Genomic DNA, 25926 nt, shown 5'->3' on the forward strand with positions numbered 1-25926 from the left:
TTAAGGTGCTTCATTTGCTCAGGGACCAGTTCTTCCAGGTTTGGTGCCCAGGAGTTGCTGCCAGTTGTCACCCTAATTCATTGAAAGTCAGAGGAGGGGAGGAGGCATGATAAAAATTGACAAAGTATCCATGACTAAGAAAAACCCTTTAGTTCTAAATTACTTCCCAAACTCCAGTGGCAGTAGTCCCAGGCACCCCTTCATCTTTCTCTCTGCTCTGCATCCCACAGGACACAATATCCTCCAGTGTCAGCAGCTGTTTTGAGTAAACAGGATGTGGTAACACAGACTTCCTATCCTCACCTCTACATCAGCCTAGAGGTAAATATCCCCCTCCAAACCTTCCAGAGAGCTGTCTCTGCTGTACCTGCAGCTGGTCTGCCTTGACCAGGAGGGTATCAAATACAGAAAGGAGTCTGGCACTGGAATTTGGCAGCTCTGTTCATGATTTCTGTTTTCCTGTTCCTTTTTTTGTAACTTCTTTCCCCACTGCTTGCCAGAAAAGATGAATTTTGGGGTTTGTTGCTGTTCTCCACATTAAGCTGTGCATGGTTCAGAGGAAGGACTGTGGTGGTTTTTTTTTTGCTTGTTTATGTACAGTACACACAGGAGTATGTATAGATGTAGACAACTCTAAGGTGATATATAAAGCTGATGGTAAAAATAACATATTTATGATTCTATGTCCCATTTTTCAATCCATCCTAAAATAATCCTCTTCTGAGAAAAATAATGAAAAATCTGGAGCGGATGTGATTTCTCTGTTAAAATCATGTTACCTCCACTGACAAATCATTCAGGGGTTTGTGCTGGTACTCCTGTCTCACACTGTTGTTTTCCTCTGAAGGTTTTTTGTGGGCTCAGACTATGCCGTTAAATTTCTGTTTTAACAAGTTGCTGCACCTTTGCCCAAGGCTGTGACTGAATATGTGAGCACCCACTGTGGTTCAGCTGACACTTGGGAACTTATTATGCCGTGTTGACTTGATTTTGAATTTGCATCTCAGGGGGTTTATTTAACTCAAATACTCATTTTTGTGGTGCCAAACTAAACCAAAAGCTCCAAATTTCACTCGAGAAGAAAAATCCAAATCTATGGAAATTTCAGCACAAACAGAATTGATAGTGCTGGGCAGTAGGTAGGAATGCTTTTAAAAGGTGTGAAGGTTTTAGTGTAACTGTTGGGAAACCATGTCTGAATGTCAAACTTGTATAGAATTAGGAGATAAGAAATTTCATTGGAATTTTGTTTTTGTGGCATAAATTTCACAGCAGTTCTGTGCCATCCTGACTCTGTCTACCAAAGAAAATTTCAATTATTTTCTTGGTGCACCAAAATGCTTGTGGGGGGACCAGGGCATGGAAGAATCTCTAAAGCATCTTTGGTGCTGGTTACTGCTGACAGAATGTCTCTGGTCTGATCTGGTCAGTCTGTTTTAATATCCTCCACAAGCATTTTCCCTGGCTGGATGGCAGGTCATGATCCTCCTGATCCATGTGAGAAGGGTCTCATGTCTGATGGCACAGCTCCACTGATGGAAGATTCAGACCCAAATGCCCATGCTGGATCTAAAAGAATTCCAGCTGCTGAAAATATATTAAATTTTTTTTGGAGATTATGTGTTTTTCTTCCAACACTGACACCTTTGAAGTAACTACTGTTTTACCTAAAAAGATCATCATCACTGCTCTAACCTTTGTATCCCCTTACTATTGTAAGTGATGACTCTCAACAGTATGGAACAAACAAAAACACAAATCCAGGATGTTTTCTGCTTGGTCAAGAGCCATAACTGCCTCACAAACCTTTGGCTTAGCCAAGGAAGTGTCATAAAAAATCCACTGTGACAGCATAGGCCGTAGCTAGAACTATAAATATTTTCAGAACCAGCACTGTAATTATTTCTGGCTACTAAATACTCTTCCCCCTAAAGAAAGAGAAAATGTTTTTAAAAAAGGAGTAATTATAAGTGTTAACATTCTGATGCCAGATCTCCATCATTAGAGGAGGCCATACAGACATGTAAGACAGAAGGGTTAGATAGGGAAGGTGGGAGTAGTTTTCAGCCACAAGGCTAGAATAGACATGGTCCTTCCCCCAGGCAGTTTGGGGTGAGGCTGCAGCATCCTTTGGCTCCTTCCCCCATCAATCTGCCCCTGAGAGATAATATTTTCCCTTCCCCCAAAGCACTTTTCATCTGAAAAGTGAGTGGGTAACGCAGGAGTGGAACGTGGAGGGCAGATGAATTAATAGTGGCAAGGGCATGTTTTCACATATGCTAACATATGTGTACAATTTGTAGGAGTAGTAAGTCAATCTCTGCCTAGTGGGACAGAGGGTTTTAAAGGCATCATGGCTGAGACAGAGCACAAAGGTAGAGGTTGCACAGGGAGTCCACATTCCAGCACTTCTTGTGACATCTATTATTAGATTTCTCTCTTGCCTAAAAATGTTAAAAATAAAATGGTGTTGCCTGGTACAGAATGGGGTGCAGTGAATGATTAATTATGCTGTTCTGGATTTAATTTTGGTATCCTTACACACCCCATTCTTATGTAAGAGTGGATTCTTACCCTACAAGAGAGAAGTATGGGGGGGGTTTAAATCTTAGTATGTTTTGATCTCTCATGCTGTCCAGTTCTTGAAGGGTGAATATGGAAAATTCATTAGTGTTCTGTAAATGCCACACTGTAAAGCTGTGTGTGAGGAAAACAACATCACACCATACTGTGACGTGAAGGTATCTGGAGCAGGCAAGTATCTGGAAGGGGCTTCCACAGTTTCTTGACAATATGAAACACGTGGGAACTCAAAGTCTCTGATTATCAGCTGATGAATCAGAAGAACTTCTCTGGATGTGCTATAAAGCTAACTTGATTTCAGTGAAGATTTGTCCATTTGTGTTCACAGTATTAATTAGATGCCAATATCTGATGAATAACATTAAAAAAACCCTGTTGGACCTCAGGCAACAAAAGATGAGAGGACACAAACACTGGTAGGATACACCTCAGCATTTAGAAAATATTCTGACAAATTAGAAAAGAAATCACAAAGTATGGAGGCTGGAAAACTCTCAGAATGTGTTTACAGGCTCCTTCAATTCAATGGCATTTCATTACATTGCCAAAATTAATCACTGTCTTCAGCTCCTGTCTTGGCTTCTTATTTATTGCCAGCTTGATTCCTTGGTGAATTTTATTGCTCCCAACCATCATGCTCTTTTAACATAAGATCCAATACAGATTGCAAGGAAAGGAATAACGTAGGAACTGAGCAAATAGGAACTTAAAGATCACATGTGACTCTGTCAACTGTAACACCTATTCCATTAAATACATAGCAAATGTACATACTCAGATGCTTATGTATAAAATAATTGGATTATGTGTTGTTAGCTACCATGAACAAGAAGCACAGATGTAATAGATAAGTGATGTTCTTTATCAAAACAACAATCTGAAGAAGAGAGTGGTTTGCCCTCAAGCCCTCCTGCAAACACAGTACCAACAGTGCACTTGGCTGGCACCCAGTTTTCCCTGCTCTGCCACCAACAAGTGGCACAGAGCTGGTTTAGATTTGAGAAAAGCCACCCCATTGTGGCACGTGGGGAGAACTGAGTGAGTCCTCTTTCATTCAAAACATTGACTTGTTTTGGATTAGGCCCCTGAGCTGCTGTGTAACGACAAATACTCCAATATTCCTTATTGTGTTGAACCTCTTCCCTTCCATGACCTTTTTTTTTTTTGGTGCTCCATTGCAATTTATGAAGGATGGGAACTGTAATTACTCTGTGTATATGGTGTCTAGCACTACAGGGCCCTGACCCTAGCTGTATCCTTTGAGCTGAAATCCATGTTTCTTAGAGGATCTATCTAATAAAGTGCCAGGATGTAAAAAGGGCAAATGCCACAAATGTCACTCCTTCCTCGACCTTTGGAAGATCAGACTAAGCCCAGCTCATTAAATGAAAAACAAAAATCATCAAAACCCCCCTCACGAAATTAATAAGAATTCAAAAGACTTTGAAGTATTTTGAAATAGATTGTGTATGTGGAAAATGTGCCAGTTGCTTCTGCATGTCTTGACTAGATATGTCAGACTGGTAAGAAAAGTGCTCACACAAGGAGGAAGAGTTGTAGTGAATGAAAGCCATATGGCTGAATCTGTCAGAAAATATCCTCCAGTGCATCAATGGGAAAGTGGGAGTTAACCTGGCTTAGGCAGAGAACCTGTTCTGATATCATAACAGAATGGCTAATGATATTTAATCACATTCTTTCCCCACGTCAGCACTACTCCCTCAACAACTTCATTGCCTCTGATTAGCAGCAACCCAATTTAATCGGATAGTGATGATGAGCCCCTCTGACACAAATATGTGCAGCTGCAAATAGCAATGAGTTTGTTACTATTCCTTTTCCATAGCACAATAAGAATTTTGTGTATGATTGAGTTTAGGACAGTGTTGTTCTAGGTACTAGAAATGTCGTGTAATAAAAGATAATTCTCTGTCCTGGTGGACAGACCTAGATGAGAAAGCTCAAACAGAAATATTTTTTTCAATGTTAGAGAGGAAAGAGAAGATATGGAGACAGATCTTTGAAACCTCAGTTGTGTCCTTTACACCCAGTTCAGCCAGCTGGCAGGCACTAGAGTCTTCTGCAGGTGCTTTGAGATCCTTTGAAGAGAGTCTGTGGAGAAAGGCTAGTGAAAATCCTCACACTGCAGGTTTCAAAGGGAGGGCACAAGTGGAGGGACTGTTATAGTGTGAGCCACCTGATAGCAATCTTAGAAGATATACTTTGGAATGATAGGTACCAGCAACCAGGTCTTGCAAGAGCATATAATTATTGTGTAATAATTTCCCATTTGTCATACAAGGTTACATGCTTTCATAAGGTGTGGAGTTGCTTTTTACCCAGCAACCACATAGCCTGAGGCACCTGATCCCGAGTGAAATTGCTGCACTGTAGAATACAGTGATCTCTGAATAGACAAATGCTTAATTTTTGTTACCACGCAATGATCTTTTTTATTGTCTATGTATCTTAGGTCTCATAAGGCTCATGGAGATGCTAATTTGCCCTTTCATTCTGCAAGTGGACTCAAGCAGTTAGGAGAAAAGTTGTGTGTGTCATAGTTGGATATTTTAGCATTCTGCTGACTGTAACACATGGAAGATGGTAGTTCAAAGTTCCACAAGTAGCAGACCAATGAAGTGGCCTTTGATTGAGCCACAATACTTTTTTCTCCATTCCATTTTTTTCCGGAAAAGACAACAGATGTTACAAATCATCAAGATCTGCATGGGTGACTGAACAGCCAACACTTTAAAAAACAACCTGAAATAAATGCCATGTTCCTCTGAATGTGGTGGACTGAAAAAGTGGTTTTCTAGGCTACATGCAACCTCAATATATGTTTTGTACAGGCCTCTTGTAAAAAGTAATTTCCATTAAGAACTCTACCCTAGTATCAGATTTGGGTGAAGCTGGACAAAATCATAGAATCATAGAATTGTCATCAAAATGCTTTCAAAAAGTTAGCATAAGCCTTCTTTCCCAGCAAAAAAACCAGGAAAAGCAAAAATCTCTAAATTGTATGTGAAGTTTCTTCAGTTTTCTTGACAAACTTGCACCAAATCAAATGTTTCAGCAAAGGAAGAGGATTAAGGAAGGTGTTTGGGAAGAAGGACTTGGTTGCTCACATGGGCAGCTGATTCAGCCTTAGGACATCAGAGAACTCCTAAACCGCTCCTGGTGCCAAAACCAAACCTGTGATCTTCCTGCTCTATTTCTACTCAATGTAGAATCTTCCACTGCTGTTACTGCTTTACTGAACTCCCCTGCCTCATCAGGGCAGCTGCCATTTCTCCACTTTGTGACATTTCAATTTTCTCTTCAAGGCCAGGATACTGAAATTCCGCAGGAGGTAAGAATCTCACATTTCTAAATATGGTTCAGGTTGTTGGCTTGGGGTTTTTTATGGAGAAGAGCTTGACAATATAGCTTAAATCAATCCTAAAACTTCAAATATAAGTAGCAAGGTAAAAGGTCCTTAAATGCTCTTGGAGTTGAAGGAGTTATCATTTTTAGCTGGTAATACTGAAACCTCAAAGTTCATAACACCTGATTCACTGGCATTATGGACTTGCTGACTGAGAATCTTGGGACATACAATTTTGGGCAACAAAGTAGAAATCAACAGAAATACATTGGCATGCATCCACTGGTGTACACTAACTGGCTTGCTGTCTCTTTTACTTTACATAGCTTCTGGTTTGCCTAATCAGAACAAATGAAGAACACAGAAATTCTAAAGCCATTATGCTCCTCAGCCTTGAAAGAGTGGAGTAAATATTGGACACTCCATTTTTTCTAGATCCATCTGGGCTAAAATCCTGATGTCATGCAACACTGTGTGAAAACACTTTGACTTCAATGGACTTTGTTCCTAGAGTCTCATCCTCTCTGTTCCTGTCCAATATGGCCCTGCAGGTCACATCTTTGCTAATGCTCTACTCCCACAACTGTGTTTGTCTTGTCTGTTTACACTGTCATTTATTTTCAAAAGGCTACAGCTTTTCTGTGTTTGTAGTAGGCTGTCAGCTGGGCTTTGAACTGGTGCTGCAATAGTTAGCAATGTTATCTTGAAGATCCTTTCCAACATAAAAGGTATATGCAAAAGAGATATTTGCTCCTTTTTTAATATAAAAGGTAAATGCAAAACTCTTATGACACTGAATAACTGTCACTGCAATGTAATTTGGATAAACACCCTAAGGTGAAGCTTTCATCTGAATTAGAGGTGAGTCTGAACTTATTAGGAGCAGAATCACATTTTTGAGAGGTTCATATTTGCATCCATGAGCCTATCTGTGATCTTTAGAGTCTGCACATTTTGGCTGGAGATTTTCCAGGAAAGAGGCATTGCACCTTCCATTGTAAATTTTGCAGGAAAAGTCTTGCTCTTGAGACTTTGGAGGGAAGGTCTGTCCAAATCTCACAAAATTTGTGCTGGATCTTTTTCTGAAGGCAAATGAAAGTGTTGAAAGCTCAGTTGGTTATGTCGGCATGCACTTCCATCATACTTTTGATTAGAATGAGATATAACCTGAGAGTTTGGCCTGTCATAGCCTGTGGTTTCTAGTCTAGCAAGTCACACCTTTGTGCAATGCAGAGCCCCTCTGGGCACAAGCTAATGAAGGTGAATCACAGTTTCACACCGACTTGAAATGTGCTAACAAACCTTTCCAGGCAATGGGCTACCTTCTTTGCAATGGCTTCTTCTCGTTCTGTGTATCCAGTGTACCAGAGATGCCAAAGTTCTTTGCATATTTTCATCTGGTGCTGTGCAATCCACTCTGGGAACTCTTTGTCATGCTGAAGCTCACCTGACCTTGCAGAAAAGGTGTCTAATACAAAAAAAGGTAGGCTTTTCAATAATAACAACAAATTCCATTTGGTTACAGGATAATCAGCTAAAAGTATTGTTGATACACAAGACCCATATCAAAAATTATTAACTCCACAAAGAGAGAAACACAGTGAGGAAGCATCATGTCACCTTATCACATCATGAAGTAAGAGACTATATTAAGAGTAAAAACAACTGTTACTCCATTTGTTTTCAGTGAATTTGTGTACATTTCTGTGTATTTTCTGGTATGTTTAATTATTCCTGTGCGGCTGTCATGGGAAGGAAGTTGTATTCAGTATACTAGGTGTCTGAGACATATAATAAGGATTAAAAATAAATTAATTCCTCCAACTTCGCCAAGCCAGAGACTAAAAAGGTGCAGTTCATTCTGTAATGAATGTTGTATGCTGTATCAAATTAATCTTTCAGAGCCCCCTATCCCTAAGGAAGTCAAGATCGTCTGTCATGATACACTTTTCTTTCATTATCTTCAAACACAGAGCAACTAAATATATAAAGGCCTAATGTTGACTCATTAAGCAAAAGGATGCTTATTTCCACAGTCACTGTTCTGTGCAAATTGAATGAGTTTTAACATAAAAATAATGTAAGTAGCTCAGTCTTCATCAGACAGGAATATTTTGCAGACATACACAAGTTTGGCAACATTAAAAATCTGGGGCAGAGCAAAAAGCAGAAAAAAATGGTACAGATGACAAAATTAAACAACAAAAGAAGGGGGTCTCAACAGTTCTCGTGAGAACAATCTGGAAATATCTGTCTGTAATAACATCTAGAGCACCAGAAAAATATTTTTTAGTCTGTCTGTTCTGGAAAAGAAAAAAAAAAAAAAGACACAATTACTGCTGAAGAGAAATGTGACATTTCCAAGACAAGGGCAGTACACCAATGATGATTGTATTCGGCTTTTTTCTCCTCAAAACTCAGATTTTATAAAGTCAGCCATAATATTGTCATTAAATGGTCCAAGACAGTTATTCTCTCCTCATTAGCTGATGGCACACTGCAAATTGCTTCAACCCATCAGTCACTTTGGCATGCAGAAGTTGTGACTTCCTTGGAGCCAGTTGCAGTAAAGCAGGAGCACAGAGATAATGAAGACAGCTGCTTCTGATCCATGGATCAGATCCTTGGTCTCCAGTCCCCTGCTTAACACTCCATCCTTCAGAGAGCTCAGCTCTCCCTCCTACATCATGCACATCATGGATTGTGGGGTGGTTTGTGTGTTTATGTGTCTTCTCGCTCACTTGCTGCAACACCGCTACACATCCGAGAGTAAAACAAGCTCCTTCCTTGCTCTGCCTGGTCACTAGGTTTACCCGCCTTAATGATATCTTAGTACCTATAATTTCCAAGATGAAAAATACAAAAATAGCCACTTATTCTCAGATATAGAAGACTTGTTAAGATGTCTACTGCATTACATGAAATTAACTTGTATCTGGGATGAAATATCCAGGAAAAGGTCCACAGATTTAAACAAAATCCTGTCAAAATGAAGAAGGCTTGAGAAATCATAAGTCCTGACGGAAGTAAAACCTGGCTGTCTGGAAAGCATGAGAGAAAGACATCAGTGTGGGGGTAACTTAGGGAACAGAAAGGGTCTGGGAATTATTCTACATCAAAACTCTAAAACAGAGTAAAAATAAAAAAACCCTATAGATTTAAGGGTGATATTGTTTTCTTATTCTAATAAAGAATCTAGTTCACTATAAGCAAAAAGGGAAAAATTCGGTGTATTTTTAGATTCTTTTATAACCCAAAGACTTGCTCAGGTAAAATTAAAGTCAGTAGTGACAGGCATTTACAGAGCAGCCACATCAGTGGCAGAATATTTTACTACAGCTTTATTATCATGCTTTTAAGAAATAGTATAGAACCATAGAAAGGTTTGTAATGGAGGGGACCTTAAAGACCATCTGGTTCCAACCACCCTGCCATGGCAGCAACTTCTTCCACTGGACCTGGATGTTGAAAGCCCTATCCAAACTGGCCTTGAACTCTTCCAGGGAGGGGGTATCCACAACTTCTCTGGGCAACCTGTCCCAGTGCCTCAACACCTCTGGGTAAAGAATATCTTCCTAATATCTAATATAGATCATCTCTCTTCCACTTTGAAGCCATTACCCCTTGTCTATCACCACATACCCTTGTAAAAAGTAGACACATATAAGCAGAGAATCAGCTTTTGTTTTCACATTGTAAAGCTAAGGAAATTTCTAGAGACCAAATAAAATTCAGATTTTTTTTTGTGAGAGCATCTCAGCATTTTTTATAAAGGTGGCCATTGCCAGGCACAGGGGTTTTTTTTTAATTAATTCCCTTTTGTTTAAGGATTGTGCCACTTTACTTTCCAGGAATACTTTAGCAGCTGATTTTTACTGGCAGAGACATTTTTGAAAGTCAGTGTTGCATATGGCCATATCTGAGGAACCCAAATTAAAAATTTGTACATGCGCCAAGGGGTTATTGTATGCATGTTCAATCAGGGAAAAAGCAGAGTCCCATCAGATTTATCTGACCGGCCCAGTTCTTACCATGCAGCTCCACTGTATGTTGGGATTTTCTCAGCAAACTGCTGCAGATCTCCTGGGACTGCATTTTCTGCCAGGTCAGACTCTTTGGAAATTCCTTGGAGTGTGTATTTTCCAAGGCATAATTACAGACTATTAGCTGTGCTTGCTATACACCCATGCACACAGACGTGCGTAACTGCGTTATGCAAATGTTGACCGTAACACGAATCACGTACTCTGCTTCATGCCTATTTGCATTTCCTGGTAACTTCAAAAAGTCTAATGTAGAAATGGGCCTCCAATTGACACCCTTGCTGTGGACATACCTCCTGCCTCCAATCCCATCAGAAATTTGGAGGGAGTTTAGATGTTTTTCCAAATGTTGGAGGTTGGCCCTAGTGCTGACTGGGACTCCTCATTTGCTTTCATTATCTGATGGGTGACAAGTCTGAACGGCTCACCATGTGTAACTAAATTCACCACAGGAGCTCACAAATCCCAGCCTTTTGGAAGTGAAAGCTTCCTTTGGCTGCAGTTCAAGCTTTCCTGTCAGGACATTTCAAACACTCCCATCACAGGAGTTATTGCTCATATGGAAACAGGTATGTTAACACATTCTTGGCAAACTACCAAGCAATGGAGCACAGGGCTCAGTGAAGGTATTGATGGATTTGTGTTCAGGTTTTTTCTTGAAAACCCCTTTTAACAATGGGTGATCAGTAGACACTGAGCACTTTTTATGTCTTGCACATTTCATCTGTTTATACATGGAAGGTTACATTATCGATTGATCACATGCACAGTAGTGGTGATGAACATGGGGAGCAGTATTTGAAAACAAAGAGCTTTTCAATCCAGCATTCAAATGTTTGATGGGATTTGAAGCCTGAATATTGACACTAGACAAATTTAAAACTGAAAATAATGGACATATTTCTAACAGTGATAGTAATTCAAGAAGAGACAAAGCTTCCTAAGATTGTTGTGGATAGTCCATCATTAGGATCTTTTAATTAAAATAGAAGATATAGAATCATAGAATAATTGGATGGTTTGGGCTGGAAGAGACCTTAAAGATCATCTAGTTCTAACCTCACTGTAGTGGGCAGGGAATCTTCCACTAGACGAGGTTATTCAGAGCCCCATCCAGTCTGGTCTTGAACACTTCCAGGAATGGGGAACCCACAATCTCTCTGGGCAACCTGTTCCAGTCCCTCACCATCCTCACAGTAAAACATTTCTTCCTAATATCTAGTCTAAACCTGTCCTTCTTCAGCTTAAGGACACTGCCCCTTGTCTATCACTGCAAGCCCTTGTGAAAAGTCCCTCTTCAGTTTTGTAAACCTCCTTTGACACAGCTTATTAATTTTTACCTGCTGTATTTGGAGGACTGCTGCAGATACATGGGCTGCTCCAAGAACATTACAAAAAAAGCTGATCTAGCAGTAGCTCTGAATTTCTTCTATTTCAGGGAATACTGCTGGGAACTTTTAAGTGATTTGCAAATAATGGTAAAGCAGATTTAAAACAGTTGTGAACAGCTCTATTTTCACAACTGGACCTCAATCAGAAATTAGTCTAGAGAAATCCTGTGGTGTGTAAAGGATCTGTTCAGGTGATTGCAGATGGACTCTTGTGCCCTTAAAAACTAGAATTTACAAATTTGTCACAGCATGAAGCCTAGAATTTTTTTATTATTTTGTTCCTTTTTTTTTCATGTTTTTGACCATAACTTGTTGGTTCTGGTGAAGAATAAAAACATGTAACTTGTGAATGTAAGGATCTGGAGGTGTTTGTCAGCTTTCACAACTGGGAACCTACTCAAGGTTTATTCACTATATTTAGTTACATATTCTTTGTTTCTACACGAGTGACTGCACAACATGAAAGTGTTCAAGTGAAGAAAGTTCTTCACTTCTGGCAGTCCTAAAATTATCTGTAATGATCTTTTGGTGTTTTAAACCTTGTTTTCTCCCTTATGTGGTTAATCTCCTATTTCTGCATTAAAATTTTGGCACCTTTTGGTTGAGATAGTCCTGTTTAAATGAGATGATATGCTATTACTGCATGGATGGAGTAGTAAATGATAATAGAACAGTGTAGTCCATATCAAGGCATGTTAAATGCACTAAAAGATCATCATCAAACACAAACTCAAATAGTAAATGAGACCAGTAGTAAGTGGAGCCAACATGTGTATGTAGCAACACTGAAAGAGGTGCTGTGTAAACAGAGAACAAAGGGGTCTGTCCCCACCCTTAAAAAAATTTATTGTTTCAAAGAAATATGTTAAAAGCAAATGTCGAAACAGCATTTTCCTCATTCATTTAAGTGTTTTGAATGTACCAGAAGTCAGACAGAACCACAGAACTATGCATGAAATACTCGAGGGACCAGTCTGTTTCAGGAACCATCACCGTCTGTCAGGACTATCTACTTCTAGCTAATTGACATAAAAAAATGATGCAGAACAGATGACTGAAATGGTTGTAAAATATCAAAATTACTACCTAAGGTGTTTTCTATGTTTTTATTTCAAAGGATGCCATTTCTGTGTGGGGACTACTGAAGTCCTCTTTGAAGCCTGCCCCAGGCTTGTGACAACAGGGGTGATTTTGTTGTAGCTGAGCATTGAAACATATTTGAGTTTTTAAAGAATATTTTCTTGCTGGTTCAGGAGGAGTGACAGGAGGAAGAAGCACAGGAAGGTCTGGGCTTGCCTCCTCTGTCTCCAGGGAATTTCAGCCAGTAGGTGGGCTGAGTGATGGACTGCAAAGAAAGCCTTGGGATATTTGGATCCTCCTTGGATGGCCCCAGGTGATTAGATCCTGGTGAATCTTGGGGAGTTGCATCCAAGCTTGCAGGAGAGAGGGAGGCAGCTGTTTCATCTGGCAGCCACCTGTAGAAACCACATAACTGCTGCAGGTTTGACATTAACACTGAAATAAGATGATTTTCCCCTTGTCGGAGTTCAGAGTGTTCTTCAGGTTCCTGTGGCAAACGTGTGCTATGCTGACATCAGTGCCAGGTAAGAGATGCCATGTATAATTTTAGAAGATAATTCAGAATTCATTGCGAAATGTAGGCATTTATAAAAGCAATGGTCAGGAGAAGGAAGAGACTTGTACCATCAAGCTCTTTCCTCAGAAACAGGAATCTGCCCAAACACCACAACAGGGATGAGTCTGGCAAGCTGCTCTCGCTGCAGGGAGAGCAATCCTGAGGGCTGCAGCACACTGTGATGGGACCTGGGGGTTGCTGCTTCACGGACTGGGCACCAGCTGCTCCAAGTCCTTCCCATCCCTCAGCTGTCTCACACCCTGCAAGGCTTTGCCATCTCCAAAGCCCTCAGGACCATGGATGGGACTGCATAGGATGGCTTGTGAATCTGTCCCCCAAAAACATACCTTGCTGTAGAGTTACAGAATTTATTTTAAAATTAAAATTAAATCTGTGGATTAGTTTCAGTTGAGCAAGAAAACAAAGAGATTTAGAGGTGATTGAAACATTTGGATTTTTCAGTTTAAAACAAATGAAAATTAGAAAATTGGAAAAAAATGTAAAACTAAGAACATGAAATAAAATGTAAGTAAAATATTAGTAAAACGAAGTAAAAGGTTTTGTTTCAAGTAGAACAAGATGTCTTAGTCTTACAACACCCCTCCTCCCAGTGATACTTAGTTATTTGATTTTATTAAGCAATTACACAGGCAAATACATTTGGGGTTGATGTGAGACAACTGTGCAAAACATTAAAGTTCAGCCTTTGAATTAAAAAGAATTAAAAAGTCCACAGTCTGCACAATTCTGGGTGCAACTAACTGTTCTGTAACACAGTTATCTGGAAGGACATAGGGCCAGACAAGAATCCTGCCCCTAAATTATTGTACGCATTTTTGGTAACCACCCAGCTCTTAACAAAATGACCGAGTTTCCTCTGTGCTGCGTCAAATCCTGTTGTATAATGTTACTTACCCTGATATGTATCAGTCGCAATTACTGCCTGCTTTCAGGTAGATGTTACTATGTCACTTGGAACAAAAACAAAGAAAACAAAATCCTCTTCCTCTTCGAGTGAAGATTGCATCTTCTCAGCATGGGAAATGAGTCTATCATATGCTTCAGGACATTCATCTTTTTTATTTAGGGCGGTATCCTAGGTATGGTTTGCCACATTCAGAGAGGCAGTTTTAAATCTATGAACTCTTTCTATGCTTGCTACTGATATTAAAGAGACCAGACCAATGTCTGTTGCTGAAAACAATTGCTTTTCAGATGAAAATACTACAATGATGCTACTAATGGATGCTAAAAGTGAGAAGTTGACCTGCTAGTTACTCAACTGAGACTAATATTACCAGCCAATGGAAAAAACACCTGTATTGTTGTGTGTTTTCTTTTTCACATTTTATGCAGCTTGGAGGAATACAGCAGTTGTGTATTTTACTCTCTTGAAATGCAACATGTGGTTGGGTTCATAAAAAACGGGATTTTTTTGTCAGAGATGAGACATCTCTGGGTCAGGTAACCCAACACTGTGGCAGTCCCTGCATATCTCACAAAGCTTTCCTTGCCAGCTCCCAAGCACTGTGCTCCTTCTCGTCTGTCCTTCCACTTGTATATCCAATTATTTATGTCTTCAATGGCCCTCTTTAGAAGGATCTGTACTATGATTTTTCACTGATAAGCTGCATGACTCTGCCTGTAGACTCTGAGCCATGGGATCCCTTTAGATCCCCAGAGTCATCTGGGAAGATGTGATGGACCAAATCATCTGCTCTGTAAATCAGATTTTGGCCCTGCAGGCCAGCGAAAACCCTCCTGAAAATCAGGATGTGTATTTACCTGTCAAAGTGTAGGTACACGGATTTTTGAAACAACTGCCTTCTGTTCCTTACTGAGACTCCACTCCTGGACTTTAAGTATGTGTTAATATTTTCCTTCTTATATGCAAGGTAAAAATAAGTACTTTTTTGTTGTTACCCCTAAGAAATTTTTTACCTCAAATCTTCATAGAGGCTTAGGGAAAAGACTCCTTTCTCTGCCAAAAAAGTCTTGGATCAGTATCTATGAAAGAGTTAAGGTCACTTTCCCTATGTTGTTCATTAGCTTTGTATCTGTCACAGCCATAAATTGTGAAAACCACTGCTTAAAATACTTCCATGATTCCTCTGTGTTGCCCACAAGCTCTGTTGCATATGTAATAACACACCACTCAGTACAGAAGAGTAATTCAGACTGTGGTTTTAAGATGTCCATCCTTACTGGCAGCACTGCATGTGGGGCAGCCGCTGCAATTGTGTTCTTCCAAGGCAATATCTGTTCATCTTGAATTTCCACCCTTTTCCTTTTAAAAGGACACATTACAGTGATCCATTTTTTCATGAGCTCTTTTTACTGCATGACTGTTTCATAGGCACAGAAGATTGCTGCAATCCAGCACGTGAAATTTATTTTGAAGAGCCATCTGTAAATTGAGAACTATTAGAACACAGCTGAACTGGAGCCTGTTTAAGAACAGAGTCTCTGCCTATTCAGAGACAACCTATTAATTGTTTGTACAGTGTCTTGCACACTGAAAAAGTCCTGCTGGAAACACCTCTAGCACTAAAATCCTGCCTACTACAATATGCTGGCATGGATCCCCTGTTATTAAACTCTTTTCCTTTCTAAGAGAGGGGGTGGTTGCATCCAGGCTGCCTGTTGGAAGTAGGCAGTGGGCTGTTCTAAATCTAGGAATGTTTTACTTGTCACAGGCCAGAAATGTTCCACAAGCTGTTCAATAATCAAATGGTAGAGATGATGGACTTCTGGTGTCCAGCAACACTCCGTGGGACTGTTTATTTTACTGGCATAGACACAGGCTCTTCATCTGTTACCACTAGGAGTTAATATAAATGCTAAATGCTAACAGACAAACCACTGGCACCCTTACTTGCCTTGCAATATATTTTACTCCATGAACCTTTAACTAGGTTTGCCAATCAGCAAGATTAACTAACTCACAACCCAGATTATTCATGGGTTTTATTGACAGACTACCCAGTAGAAAGTAGGGTCAGAACATAATAAGCCCAAATCAGGTTTTTCTTCTCCCAATAGCACACTTCATAGAATCCTAGGATGGTTTGGGTTGGGAGGAACCATAACGATCATCTACTTCCTACCCCACTGCCATGGGCAGGGACATCTTCACTAGACCAGGTCGTTCAAAACCCCATCCAGCCTCACCTTGAACACTTCCAAGGATTCCACAATTCACCCACATGGCTGCAAAGTCACGCTATTTCTTGTTTGCTTGCTTCATGTTGCCATTCTGGATGGGCCATCTGCGCCATGTGGACAGGAGATGTGCAAGCCATCAGCTTGCTTTGGAGGCTGGTGATCAGACCATGCCTTGGAGAGGTGGGAGAAGAAGGCCTGAAGCCCCCCAAGTTGAAGCGGGTCTTGGACCCTCCATTCCTAGGAGTGTACTTTAACCATCAGACTACCATATGAAAAGTGGATGGAGTCTTTTCTTCAGGATATTTTGTTATTGTTTTGGGGTTTGTTTTTTTGTTTTGTTTTTTTTAATTGGGTTTTTTTCTTCACTACTCTCAGAAGAGGCATCAATGCTCTAGAACTTTTGCTGCTTTTTTTTTTGGCCTGGATTAAGGCGTCCTCCTCCCCTCACTGGAACCATTTCCTACCCAGGATCTCAAGAAAACTCTTGGCTTAGCTCCATTCAGGAGCCCTGAATTGCCCTCAGGAGGTGTCTGATCTCGTTCTTGCTTGTGTTGGGAAGTCTGGGTGTCTGAGCTATTTTACTAGAGCCAATGTCTACTTCTTAGACATCAGGGCAGATAAGTCAGGCAGCTGAAGACGGATGGTGTAACTCAGAACCCACTTCAGACTTTACTTTCCACCTATACAGGTTTTTGTTATGCCTGTATTAGAGCACCAGTGGTTTAAAGTGACAGACTTTGCCCTGAAGGATTTACTCTGTCCTGGATTTAGATGGATATGAGTGAACATGGCTGTGGGCAAACCCTGATCCCACCTCTAAATCATGCTGGTTTCCATGACTTCACACAGGCCATCAGTAAACATGCCCTCAGACTTGCAGCCCCCAAACTAACTGACCTGTCAGGCAGTCACTGGGGCCTGCAAATTAAATGTAAAGACAGTCCTAAAAATAAGGATCATAAATGTTTCAGGTTAATTTATTCTGTAAAGCTAGATTAATAAAAAGCGGCTCCTCTGTTAAAACATCATCTGCTATAGAGCAGCCCACAAAGAATTACAGCAGGCGATTTTTATCTCTTTCCCACTCCTTCTCATTCCACCAAAAAGAAGGATTCATGTAGGAAAGTGCTGACACATCCTTAATCAAAGCTGTGTGAATTGCTCACATCAGTGTAATTTTATTATTCTGTTGCTGAGATACTTTAATAATAATAATAATAATGGTGATGATGATGCAAAATCTTATTAAGTCATTGAAGGATAATGCTTTGTTTTTCTACATTTATTTTTTAATTTATTGAGGAAGCCTGTTAACACTACAAGAACAGACAGTATATATATTCTATAAATGGGCAGGGAAATTCATAACAAAATGTATTCCCGTGGTTGGTACATTAAACACCCTGTGATTCCAAAAAGGATCCAAATGCTATGAGCACCTTGGAAAACATCAAACAGAGAGAAGGAAGGGAGTGTGTTACAGGAACATCACTGACTGTTGGGATATGGTGATAGATCAAAATCTATCCTGCCCTGTGGAGCCAGGTTTGGGAGGGTTCTTTTGCATGCTGTTCTCTGGCAGGGCTCAAATTTGGCAATTATTTGTTTAAATAAACAAATACAGAAAAATACCACCATTCAGGAATGGGACATCATGTAACTTTGGCTTCAAATGCATCGCCCAAAGCAGTTTTGGAGCAGTTGACTCCTAAGGCCTCTTCTTCCCTGTTTTTGTTGTGATAAAACAGCAGTGCTCCTGCTCATGGCCTGTGCAAGATTATGATGTTTAATCTGTTTGTTCACGTAAATTGACTTTTTCCTGCATATAAAAGAGCTGTCTGCAACTATTTTTATCTCATTGACAGCCAGCCTCATAATTACTTTCTAAAACTGCTACCCAAAGGTGGCCTCTTTTACCATGTCACAATTCAGATATTAAAAAAATCCCATTTAAGTCCCAAATGCAATAATCACAATGTGATATTGCAGAGGTTGACCCTTGTTCTCTAGATATTCTCTTGACATGAGCTAGTGGGGGATTAGTGAACATTAATGAACAAACTTCAAAACCATGTCTGTCAGGTTTAAGTGACTGTTGCCTTATTGGGAATTTCATCTTTAAAGTGCTTTGTGATCCCATACACAGGGAGTCATGGGGAGAAACTCTGTAGAAATAAATCACCTCTGATGAGGAAGCAATTTGAATTGGGTCAGAGGAAGAAGCAAAGATGGCTGGACAGCAAATGCTACGAGGAGGACAAGCATAGAGAGAGAAATAATCTTAATGGCATAACCAAGTATTTTTCAACTGAAATGGAAACTCTTTGGAAAGACAGAAGATGATTAGAGAAGTTTGGATAATACTTAACTTTCTATCTGCAAGCAAAGGCTCAAAGAAAATGAAGTAAATGAAAACAGACTAGGGTATCCTTGCTACATTTAAACGCTTTCAGATAATTCAAGTGGAGGACTATAGGTATGAAATTGCACTATAAAAATTTTAAGTGTATAGAATTCAAATGCCAAAATTGGAACTCAGAGAAAAAAGAGTTTTTAGCATTTGACTGACAAAGGAAAATTTAATTGTAGAACAGATTGTGACTTTAATCTAATGCTGAAGAACTGTCTGGGAGGAAGCTTCAGTGGAACTCTTTGTGAGAAACCAAGATACACAGAAGTCATAATAAAACTTTGACAGAGACTAATGAAAGACTCAGAATTAACCCAACAAGGCTGTTTTGAATTTGCCAACCAAATGAAATCTGAGTCCACTATGACTTTTATAGTGAGCAGATGGTGATTTGGTAGCCTGAACCTGATGGAGAATGCAATATATCTCTAAAAAGTTCAGAGGCAGGAAAATGTGTGAATTGGGCTCAGGGCAGACTATCCCCAGGCATTCCTCATAGACTTCACTGCAGCAGAGCACTCCAGGGGTGTCTACCTAAGGCAGTCCATTCATTAACTAAATTTACACTTGGCACCGGTACATGAGCAGTGGCGTTGCTGAAAAGACTGGCATTAAAACAGGGGGTGTTGTGGTGAAAAGTAAGTGTTTATCTTCGTTGCAGTATATATTTGCATATCATGTGTAGGAAAAATAATAAGCTCCAAATTGCAACACTTTTAACCATGGTGTGAAAACAAGTACTGGGTTAGAAGTATGTCAAGCACTTAGTTTTCCAAAGAAGGTGTGTTGTTGAAAGAAGCAGGGACTAAAATCCTTTAGGACATGCCTAAAGACATATTTCAGGGGATGGAGAAGCTCCTAGATGGTACAGGTGTCAGGGAATTTACCATAAACCTGGTTTCTTTTAAAGCTAAAAGAGGACACATAGATAGATAGATAGATAGATAGATGATTGATAGATAGATGATAGATCAATCTGTTAAACAGTAGAAAGAGTAAAAGAACATAAATGGTAGAAATGAAAGCTAAAATCCTCTCCTTGTGTACAGACACGTAAGACAGGAACATTTGCTATTGCCCACAAAGAAATGTGTTTATTTGTATGATAACAATTTTTTACACAGTAACAAGGTATTTTGCTGAGTGGATATTCTAGCAGACAGAGTTGGAAGAAAAGAGCATGTATTTATGCTTTTGGAAGACAATTTGTTTTGAGAACACTGTTTACATACTGAAATATTTCACCAGTAACCAAGACATAATAATAACCAAGACAGGGTAAACATTTATTGAGATGACATTTTGATTAGGGGCAGAGGAGTGAGAGTTCACAGACAAAGGGTCTAGGCAAGGAAGAAATTCTGGAGCTGAGTAAGCTAACAAAAAAAAAGAGTACTACACAGTAGGAATAACACTTCCTTGGGAGAAATTGAGGGGTAGGTTACAGGGTTACAGCCAACCAGACTACTGCCAACAGGGCTGTCCCAGTGAAGAAGGGGTGGAAAGGCTGTACAGAGCTTTACACCTATCTAAAGATGCACCTACTCTCCTCAAACCATCAGTCTGATGTGGCACTGGCCACAGGAGAAATTTCCACATGTAGAATTTTGGCCTACCTGTAACAGATAAATAAAAACATTCAAACCAAAAGATCCTCTTTAGGTCAGCAGCACCATGCATAATAGGTGTGTAACAGAACAAGAACTGGCTCTGCACCAGATAATCTCCCTCCTCCTACCCCCATGCTGGGTAGGTGTCTTGCCTCTGACCCCCTTCTCCCACTCAATTTGTTCTTGTTCCTCTTAGCCTCTCCTCCTGTGCTGCTCCACATCTAATTTTGTGCCAGATATCTCTGGGTGCAAATCCTCCAGGATTTATTTTTGAGGTACAATATCTCTGAGGTATATGGTTAACTGCATAAGAGATTAAACTGCACTGGCGATTAAAAAGGATACAGCCCTGAGTTACTTTATTGCCATAAATTACATTATTGCCATAATGACCCTGAAAGTCAAGAATTTGGGGGACCTCCAAACAAGAATTTCACGCCCTTGTCAGATCAGTATTGTCAAAACTGGAGGCCACTGGCTGACAAAAAAAGTAATGAGCTTTCAAAGCTTCCATAAATTTGAGACTGACTTTGAAATTATTAATCCTGGAGACAGAAAAGGATTAGAACACTTCCTTTTCTCCACCTGAAGATTTCTTTTTCCTTTTCTATTGTTTTTCTTTTTTTTTTCCCTTTTCCCCCCTTTTTTTGTCTTTCTAGTCTTTCCTTCTTTCTTAATTTATTCCTTTGTTTCCTTTGTTTTCTTTGCCTTCTTTCCAAAGCCTAGGCTGAATTTTGAATACTAACCCAAGGGGTTTTTTTTTTATTTTCTGAATACTGTCTCCAGAATATTTGCTGACTAGTCTCTAGAACATTTTGCTGACTATGGTTGGAGTTAGGCACTATGTGTGTCAACATTATTTTAAAAGGACCTTGTCTGCTTTCAGGAGAAGTGTAGGCTGGAATTGCTGTATCTATAGTTTGGGCTGAGGGCCTATAGTAAATATGTAGGTGATTAGCATACAGTGGCCAGGATAAATATGCTCAGGCATCTGAGAAATGTGTTGGAATCATATTATGCCATCTAAACACACCATAAGAGATCCTGGCAAAATGACTCCTTATCCATTCTGTCTCGTGGTTACACTGTGCAGGTCACAGTTGTCCAGAACTCAGTGCCTTTTCTGACTATTTGAGCATCCTATTTTTATCTGTTTCCTCCTGGAAGAAGTTCCTTTTTACTTTCTCATGGTTCTCCTCAAAATTTACTGTCAAAATTTTGCCTATTGTTTCTACTGTCTTTTCACAAATCCTGTTACATGGAACAAAGTATATTTTTAGGCAGAAAAAAAAGAGGCAATAATATCTGCAGAGAATATCTTGAAATTAGACAAATGTCCTTTTGCCCCAGGGTCTTCTCAATGCACTGCACTTTGCTTGTCACTATGTCATTGTCTCTACACCAGCCTAAATCTCTGGGACTCCTACTTGCCATTGCCCTGGGTTTCCCCAGCTTTTTACTTGCAGTATTTATATAACCCCATTATTATATATAATTATATCTTATTAATGATCAGTCTGCTAAGTGTTAACATTTACCATCACAGGAGGAAGGAGCTCTTAAAAATCTACCTTTCATCTAGCTAAAATTAACCTGACATATATGTATTACATCTCAGAAAAAGCTGACTCCATTAAAGTTGTCTTACGCAACTCCATCATGCAATCTGCATGACACTTCATGACTGTACAAATATTACCTTGAGCTGACAATGTTAGGGAGACATTTTGTTCCAGGACAAATTGCCATGATATCATAACTTTACAGGCTCTGTTGACTGAACACTCCTCTTACTTGCACAATCAAAATCCTGTGAGTTCATTGTGATTTATTATGCATCTTTTACTTTCCCTCCCGTTTCTTCTCCACTTAAACAGGCAGTGCCTGTCAAGGGCCTGATACAAATGGCCCTTGAATGATGTGGAAAATTTGGGGCCTCAGGCATGAGGGGGAAACAAACAGCCCAAGAGGAATGATGTCAAGGAGGAGGTGGTGGAGAGGAACCACGGACACAAAGCTTGGTGGGAACAGAAGGAAAGGGTCTTCATAGCCTCCTTATGCTGCACAGACAGGCTGTAGGGTTGGTACAGTCAGCAGGCAAAGGCTATGCCAAAATCACACAGGATCACAGAACCATAGAATCACAGAATCACAAAATTAACTAGGCTGGAAAAGACCTTTGAGCCTGGCTCTAGGTTGGAGCCCTCTGGTCCTCTCAGGACTCTCTTTTCTTTCTTCATTACACACCTCTGATCTTTTCAAGTTTCCCTCTTCCACCATTTATTGATCCTGTGGCCAAATTCCTTGATAGTAGTTAACATTTTTCTCTGGGGCTTTGCTAGACTACCTGTCTTACCATGAAGGCCTCCCTAGTGGGCTGCTGCAGAGTTTGAAAGGGCTCTTTGTGAAAAAGCTCTGTTCAGTGAGGGGCTGGATTTGTGTGTAATAAGGAAAGCCGTGGTGTGAACAGGATGAAGAGCCTGGAAAAATGGAGAGTCAGTACTCAGGGCAAACCCGTGCTCTATGCCTCTAGGCAAAACAGAATCACTTGGGTAACAGAGACCATTTTGAACCTCAGTTTGCAAGGAAGACGTCTTAGCATGGTCTTCCTCTTTGTCCTGCTTAGTGTAGGATCTCCTACCTAGAATTTGGTCTTGGGTGAGAATTTGGTGGATGATTTGCTGCTGGTCAGTTTATAAAATAGATGAAGATATAGAGGCTGTGGGACAATACAGCTCAAGTGAAGGCAAATGGTAGAAAAGAAAATAGTCCACGATCTAGCAGATGAATTTGTGCTCTGTAGCCTTGTGCAACATTTTTCACACTGTAAATTTGTCAGTCAACAAAGTATTCTCATGAATTCAGCATTTCACTATTGACTCCACCAGGCAGGATCAAATTCCACTAATGCGTTAACACGTGAATACAACAGATTGTTGATTATCACTGATACAGCTTCAGATGGGAGTGCTTTACTCTGAATGCTAAGGATGAGGGTCTAAGTATATGGCTCAAAGTAAACACTCTCTTAGGAGACTGACTGCTGTGAGAAGTACTAGCTGGAGAAAGAGCAAGTTTCAAGAAATTAAGAGTTCTACTTTGCACAGTAGCTTTGGGGGACAGAAAGATTTTTAAGCCCACTTGTTCTGAAATCCTTTTGTCTCTGACACTTTGCTCTTAGTACTAAATAAACAATAATTTGCATAAATAGGTTTCTGATCACTGCCTACACCACTGATCACAACTTCCTTCAGGGAGAAACTGTGGGCGCTGGAACTGAGTCACATCTCAGGGCTCAGCACACCTGGTAACCAGGCTCTTGTGGCCTGTGACTGGGGCCAGATTTTGAGCAACAGGAGCATCAAGGACTCAAAGACAGATGGTTGAAGGAGTACAGAATAGGGAGGGATGTGGGGAGAGGGAAAGCTGTCCCCCAGACTGTGTCATGTCCAGAAAGGTCTTTGGCTGTGGTTCACTGGTTTTGCTGATTTTACTGTGAGCTGGGGGAAAATGATCAGTGCAGTCATTCATGAGGCCGCTCATGTAAATGTTTAAAATGTTGGCATTAAGTATTGTAGTTACTAATTAATAATATGCATTTATATAGCACCATAAATGTTCATGGCACTTTACAGATAACAGTATTTCTAACTGTTGGGATTGTTATGTTTAAGAATTTGGAAGGTAGCCAAACAATATAAGTAGATAAGGTCTACTGTTTATATCTGTAATTTGGTTCCTTTTGATTCGCCTTCTAGATGGAAAACACTAAGGGCAGTACTTGCTTACTTCCTATTCTTAGGACCTTTGAGGGGCCAGTAAATGCATATAGATACAGATATAGATATAGATATAGATATACCATAGAGACATTGTTTTTAAAGGAATCATGGATGATTTTGTTAGCCTGATTCTGAGTATCATTACAGTCCTTGTGCACAATGGGAAAAGTGCTCATCTCTAGTAATGATGTGAATGAAAAGTAAAAATATCTGTCTCTTGTGGTGCTATGGGCAAATATGCTCATTTATGTAACAGATCTATCCAGAGGAAAACAAGTTTTGGTGAGAGGAAAGCTAAGTCTTTAAACACCACTAGCTAGAACAATAGTCCATACTGAATAAAACACTGTTAGCCAGGAGGCGTAACTTTCTGCTACTGTCTATGGCCCCTGGAGCAAAGGAACGCATTTTTGGCAAGAACAGTAGCTAGCTCTGGCTTAATGACCCTAGACTACCTGGGGCATAGGAGTGAAGCAGGCTTAATTAGGGAGCAGGTCTAGGGAAGTTGGGAGATATGGCCCTGCACATAGATGCTGCTTTTCTGCGTTCTTGGAGACTCGTTACAAGAGAAATACATGTCCTTTGCCAAGCCCAAAGGGGAGAAGGCTTAGCACAGGGGTGGAGACTTGGTCTCCCAACAGGTGGCAAAGATTCAGGAGCACATGGCATCTGTGCAAGTCCCATATCAGACACACACACTCAAATCACAGGGAGAGAGGTGAGCTGGTTACTCCTGTCCACCCTCTTGTATTTCACGGGCAGAGGACCTGCTGAATACAACATATACATACAGAACACCCTGAATTGTCCTCTTCATCCCTCGTACAGAAAAACTGCCAAGAGTGTGCTGACTTGGTTAGCTCCTGGAGAAGACTTCCATGGTGGGCAGGACTTGTCCCTAAAGCAAAAGGAAACTGGGAGAGCTTGGGTCTCCAATTGCTGCTATAAAGAAGAGAACTTTGATCCTTCTCCTTGGCTGGACTTCAGAACAGCATTGCACAATCACTTCTGATGGTTCATGAACTCTGTGGTGAGGTGTCTCTCTCTTGTTCCCACCTATTTTAACTTTTATGTTAATCTCTTTTTCTGTTTTCTCTAGGCTGCTCCTCTTTTCTCACTGCTTCTCCTTAGAGTGTTTATTTTAGAGAGCTTTTACTGAGAGCAGAATGAAGAGTGCTCCTTGGTGCTTATGATTTTCAGGGCAGATGGCCCTATATACATGGAAAACTGGCCAGGAAACATAATGAGCTCCAAAGCTAACTAAATGCTAGTAGAGAAAATCAGTAAGGGTGTTTCTCCAAGCTCGGCCAGAATTAGAGGCCACTGAATCATAGGAAAGCACTTTTCTCCTTTGAAAGGCCACGTTCACCCTGGTCAGCAGGTTGGATAGACCTTGGCAGACAACGAGATGGGACCTAGTCTTGCTGAATTTGGAACTGGGTTCTCATCTGAAATATGAGCAACAGCATAGCCAAACAATCATTTTTTCATATTTCTTTAAAACTTAAATCTCTGCCTTGTAGCAGTCTAAAATGTTTGACTGGTTTTTCTTCCTTTCTGGTTTTATGCTGACCATGAACCTCATGAGAAAACTTGCTCCTGTGCATTCCAGTGGTTTAAGTAAGCAACTATTTTTTTAAAGTCTTTTGAGGTCAGAGTAAGAATTCCAAGTCTTTTGAGGTTCTACCTCTAAAAGGCAATTTTTAAAGAGAAGAAAATTCATATTTGAATTTTGTCTTCAGATTCTGCTTCAGTAAGTCTCCAAGTTCAAGGCTGAGGCCCACATTAAGGGTTTTAAATAACTTTCTTGGCTAAAAAGGAATTATGCAAAGATATTTTATTACCTTCCAGATCTGGGCTCTATATGTGTTCACACTGATGACTGTTTACTTTACTAGATACAAATAAAGTGGTTTTTGTTTACTGTGTTTTTCTTCTT

The 25926-nt window shown here is 40.1% G+C and overlaps 1 long non-coding RNA gene across 3 annotated transcripts in view; it reads left to right on the top strand.

The window, feature by feature from the left end:
- The first annotated feature begins 4864 nt into the window (after positions 1-4864).
- LOC108449596 overlaps positions 4865-25926 on the top strand; it is a 151994-nt gene continuing 130932 nt past the window's right edge. For all 3 annotated transcript variants that reach the window (XR_001865821.1, XR_001865820.1, XR_001865822.1), the window contains exons 1-2: positions 4865-5935; positions 24816-25017. This is a non-coding gene — a long non-coding RNA (uncharacterized LOC108449596). The remainder of the gene's footprint in view (positions 5936-24815; positions 25018-25926) is intronic.

This window comes from Corvus brachyrhynchos, unplaced genomic scaffold (genome assembly GCF_000691975.1).
Source record: "Corvus brachyrhynchos isolate BGI_N302 unplaced genomic scaffold, ASM69197v1 scaffold28, whole genome shotgun sequence".
Taxonomy (NCBI): Eukaryota; Metazoa; Chordata; class Aves; order Passeriformes; family Corvidae; genus Corvus; species Corvus brachyrhynchos.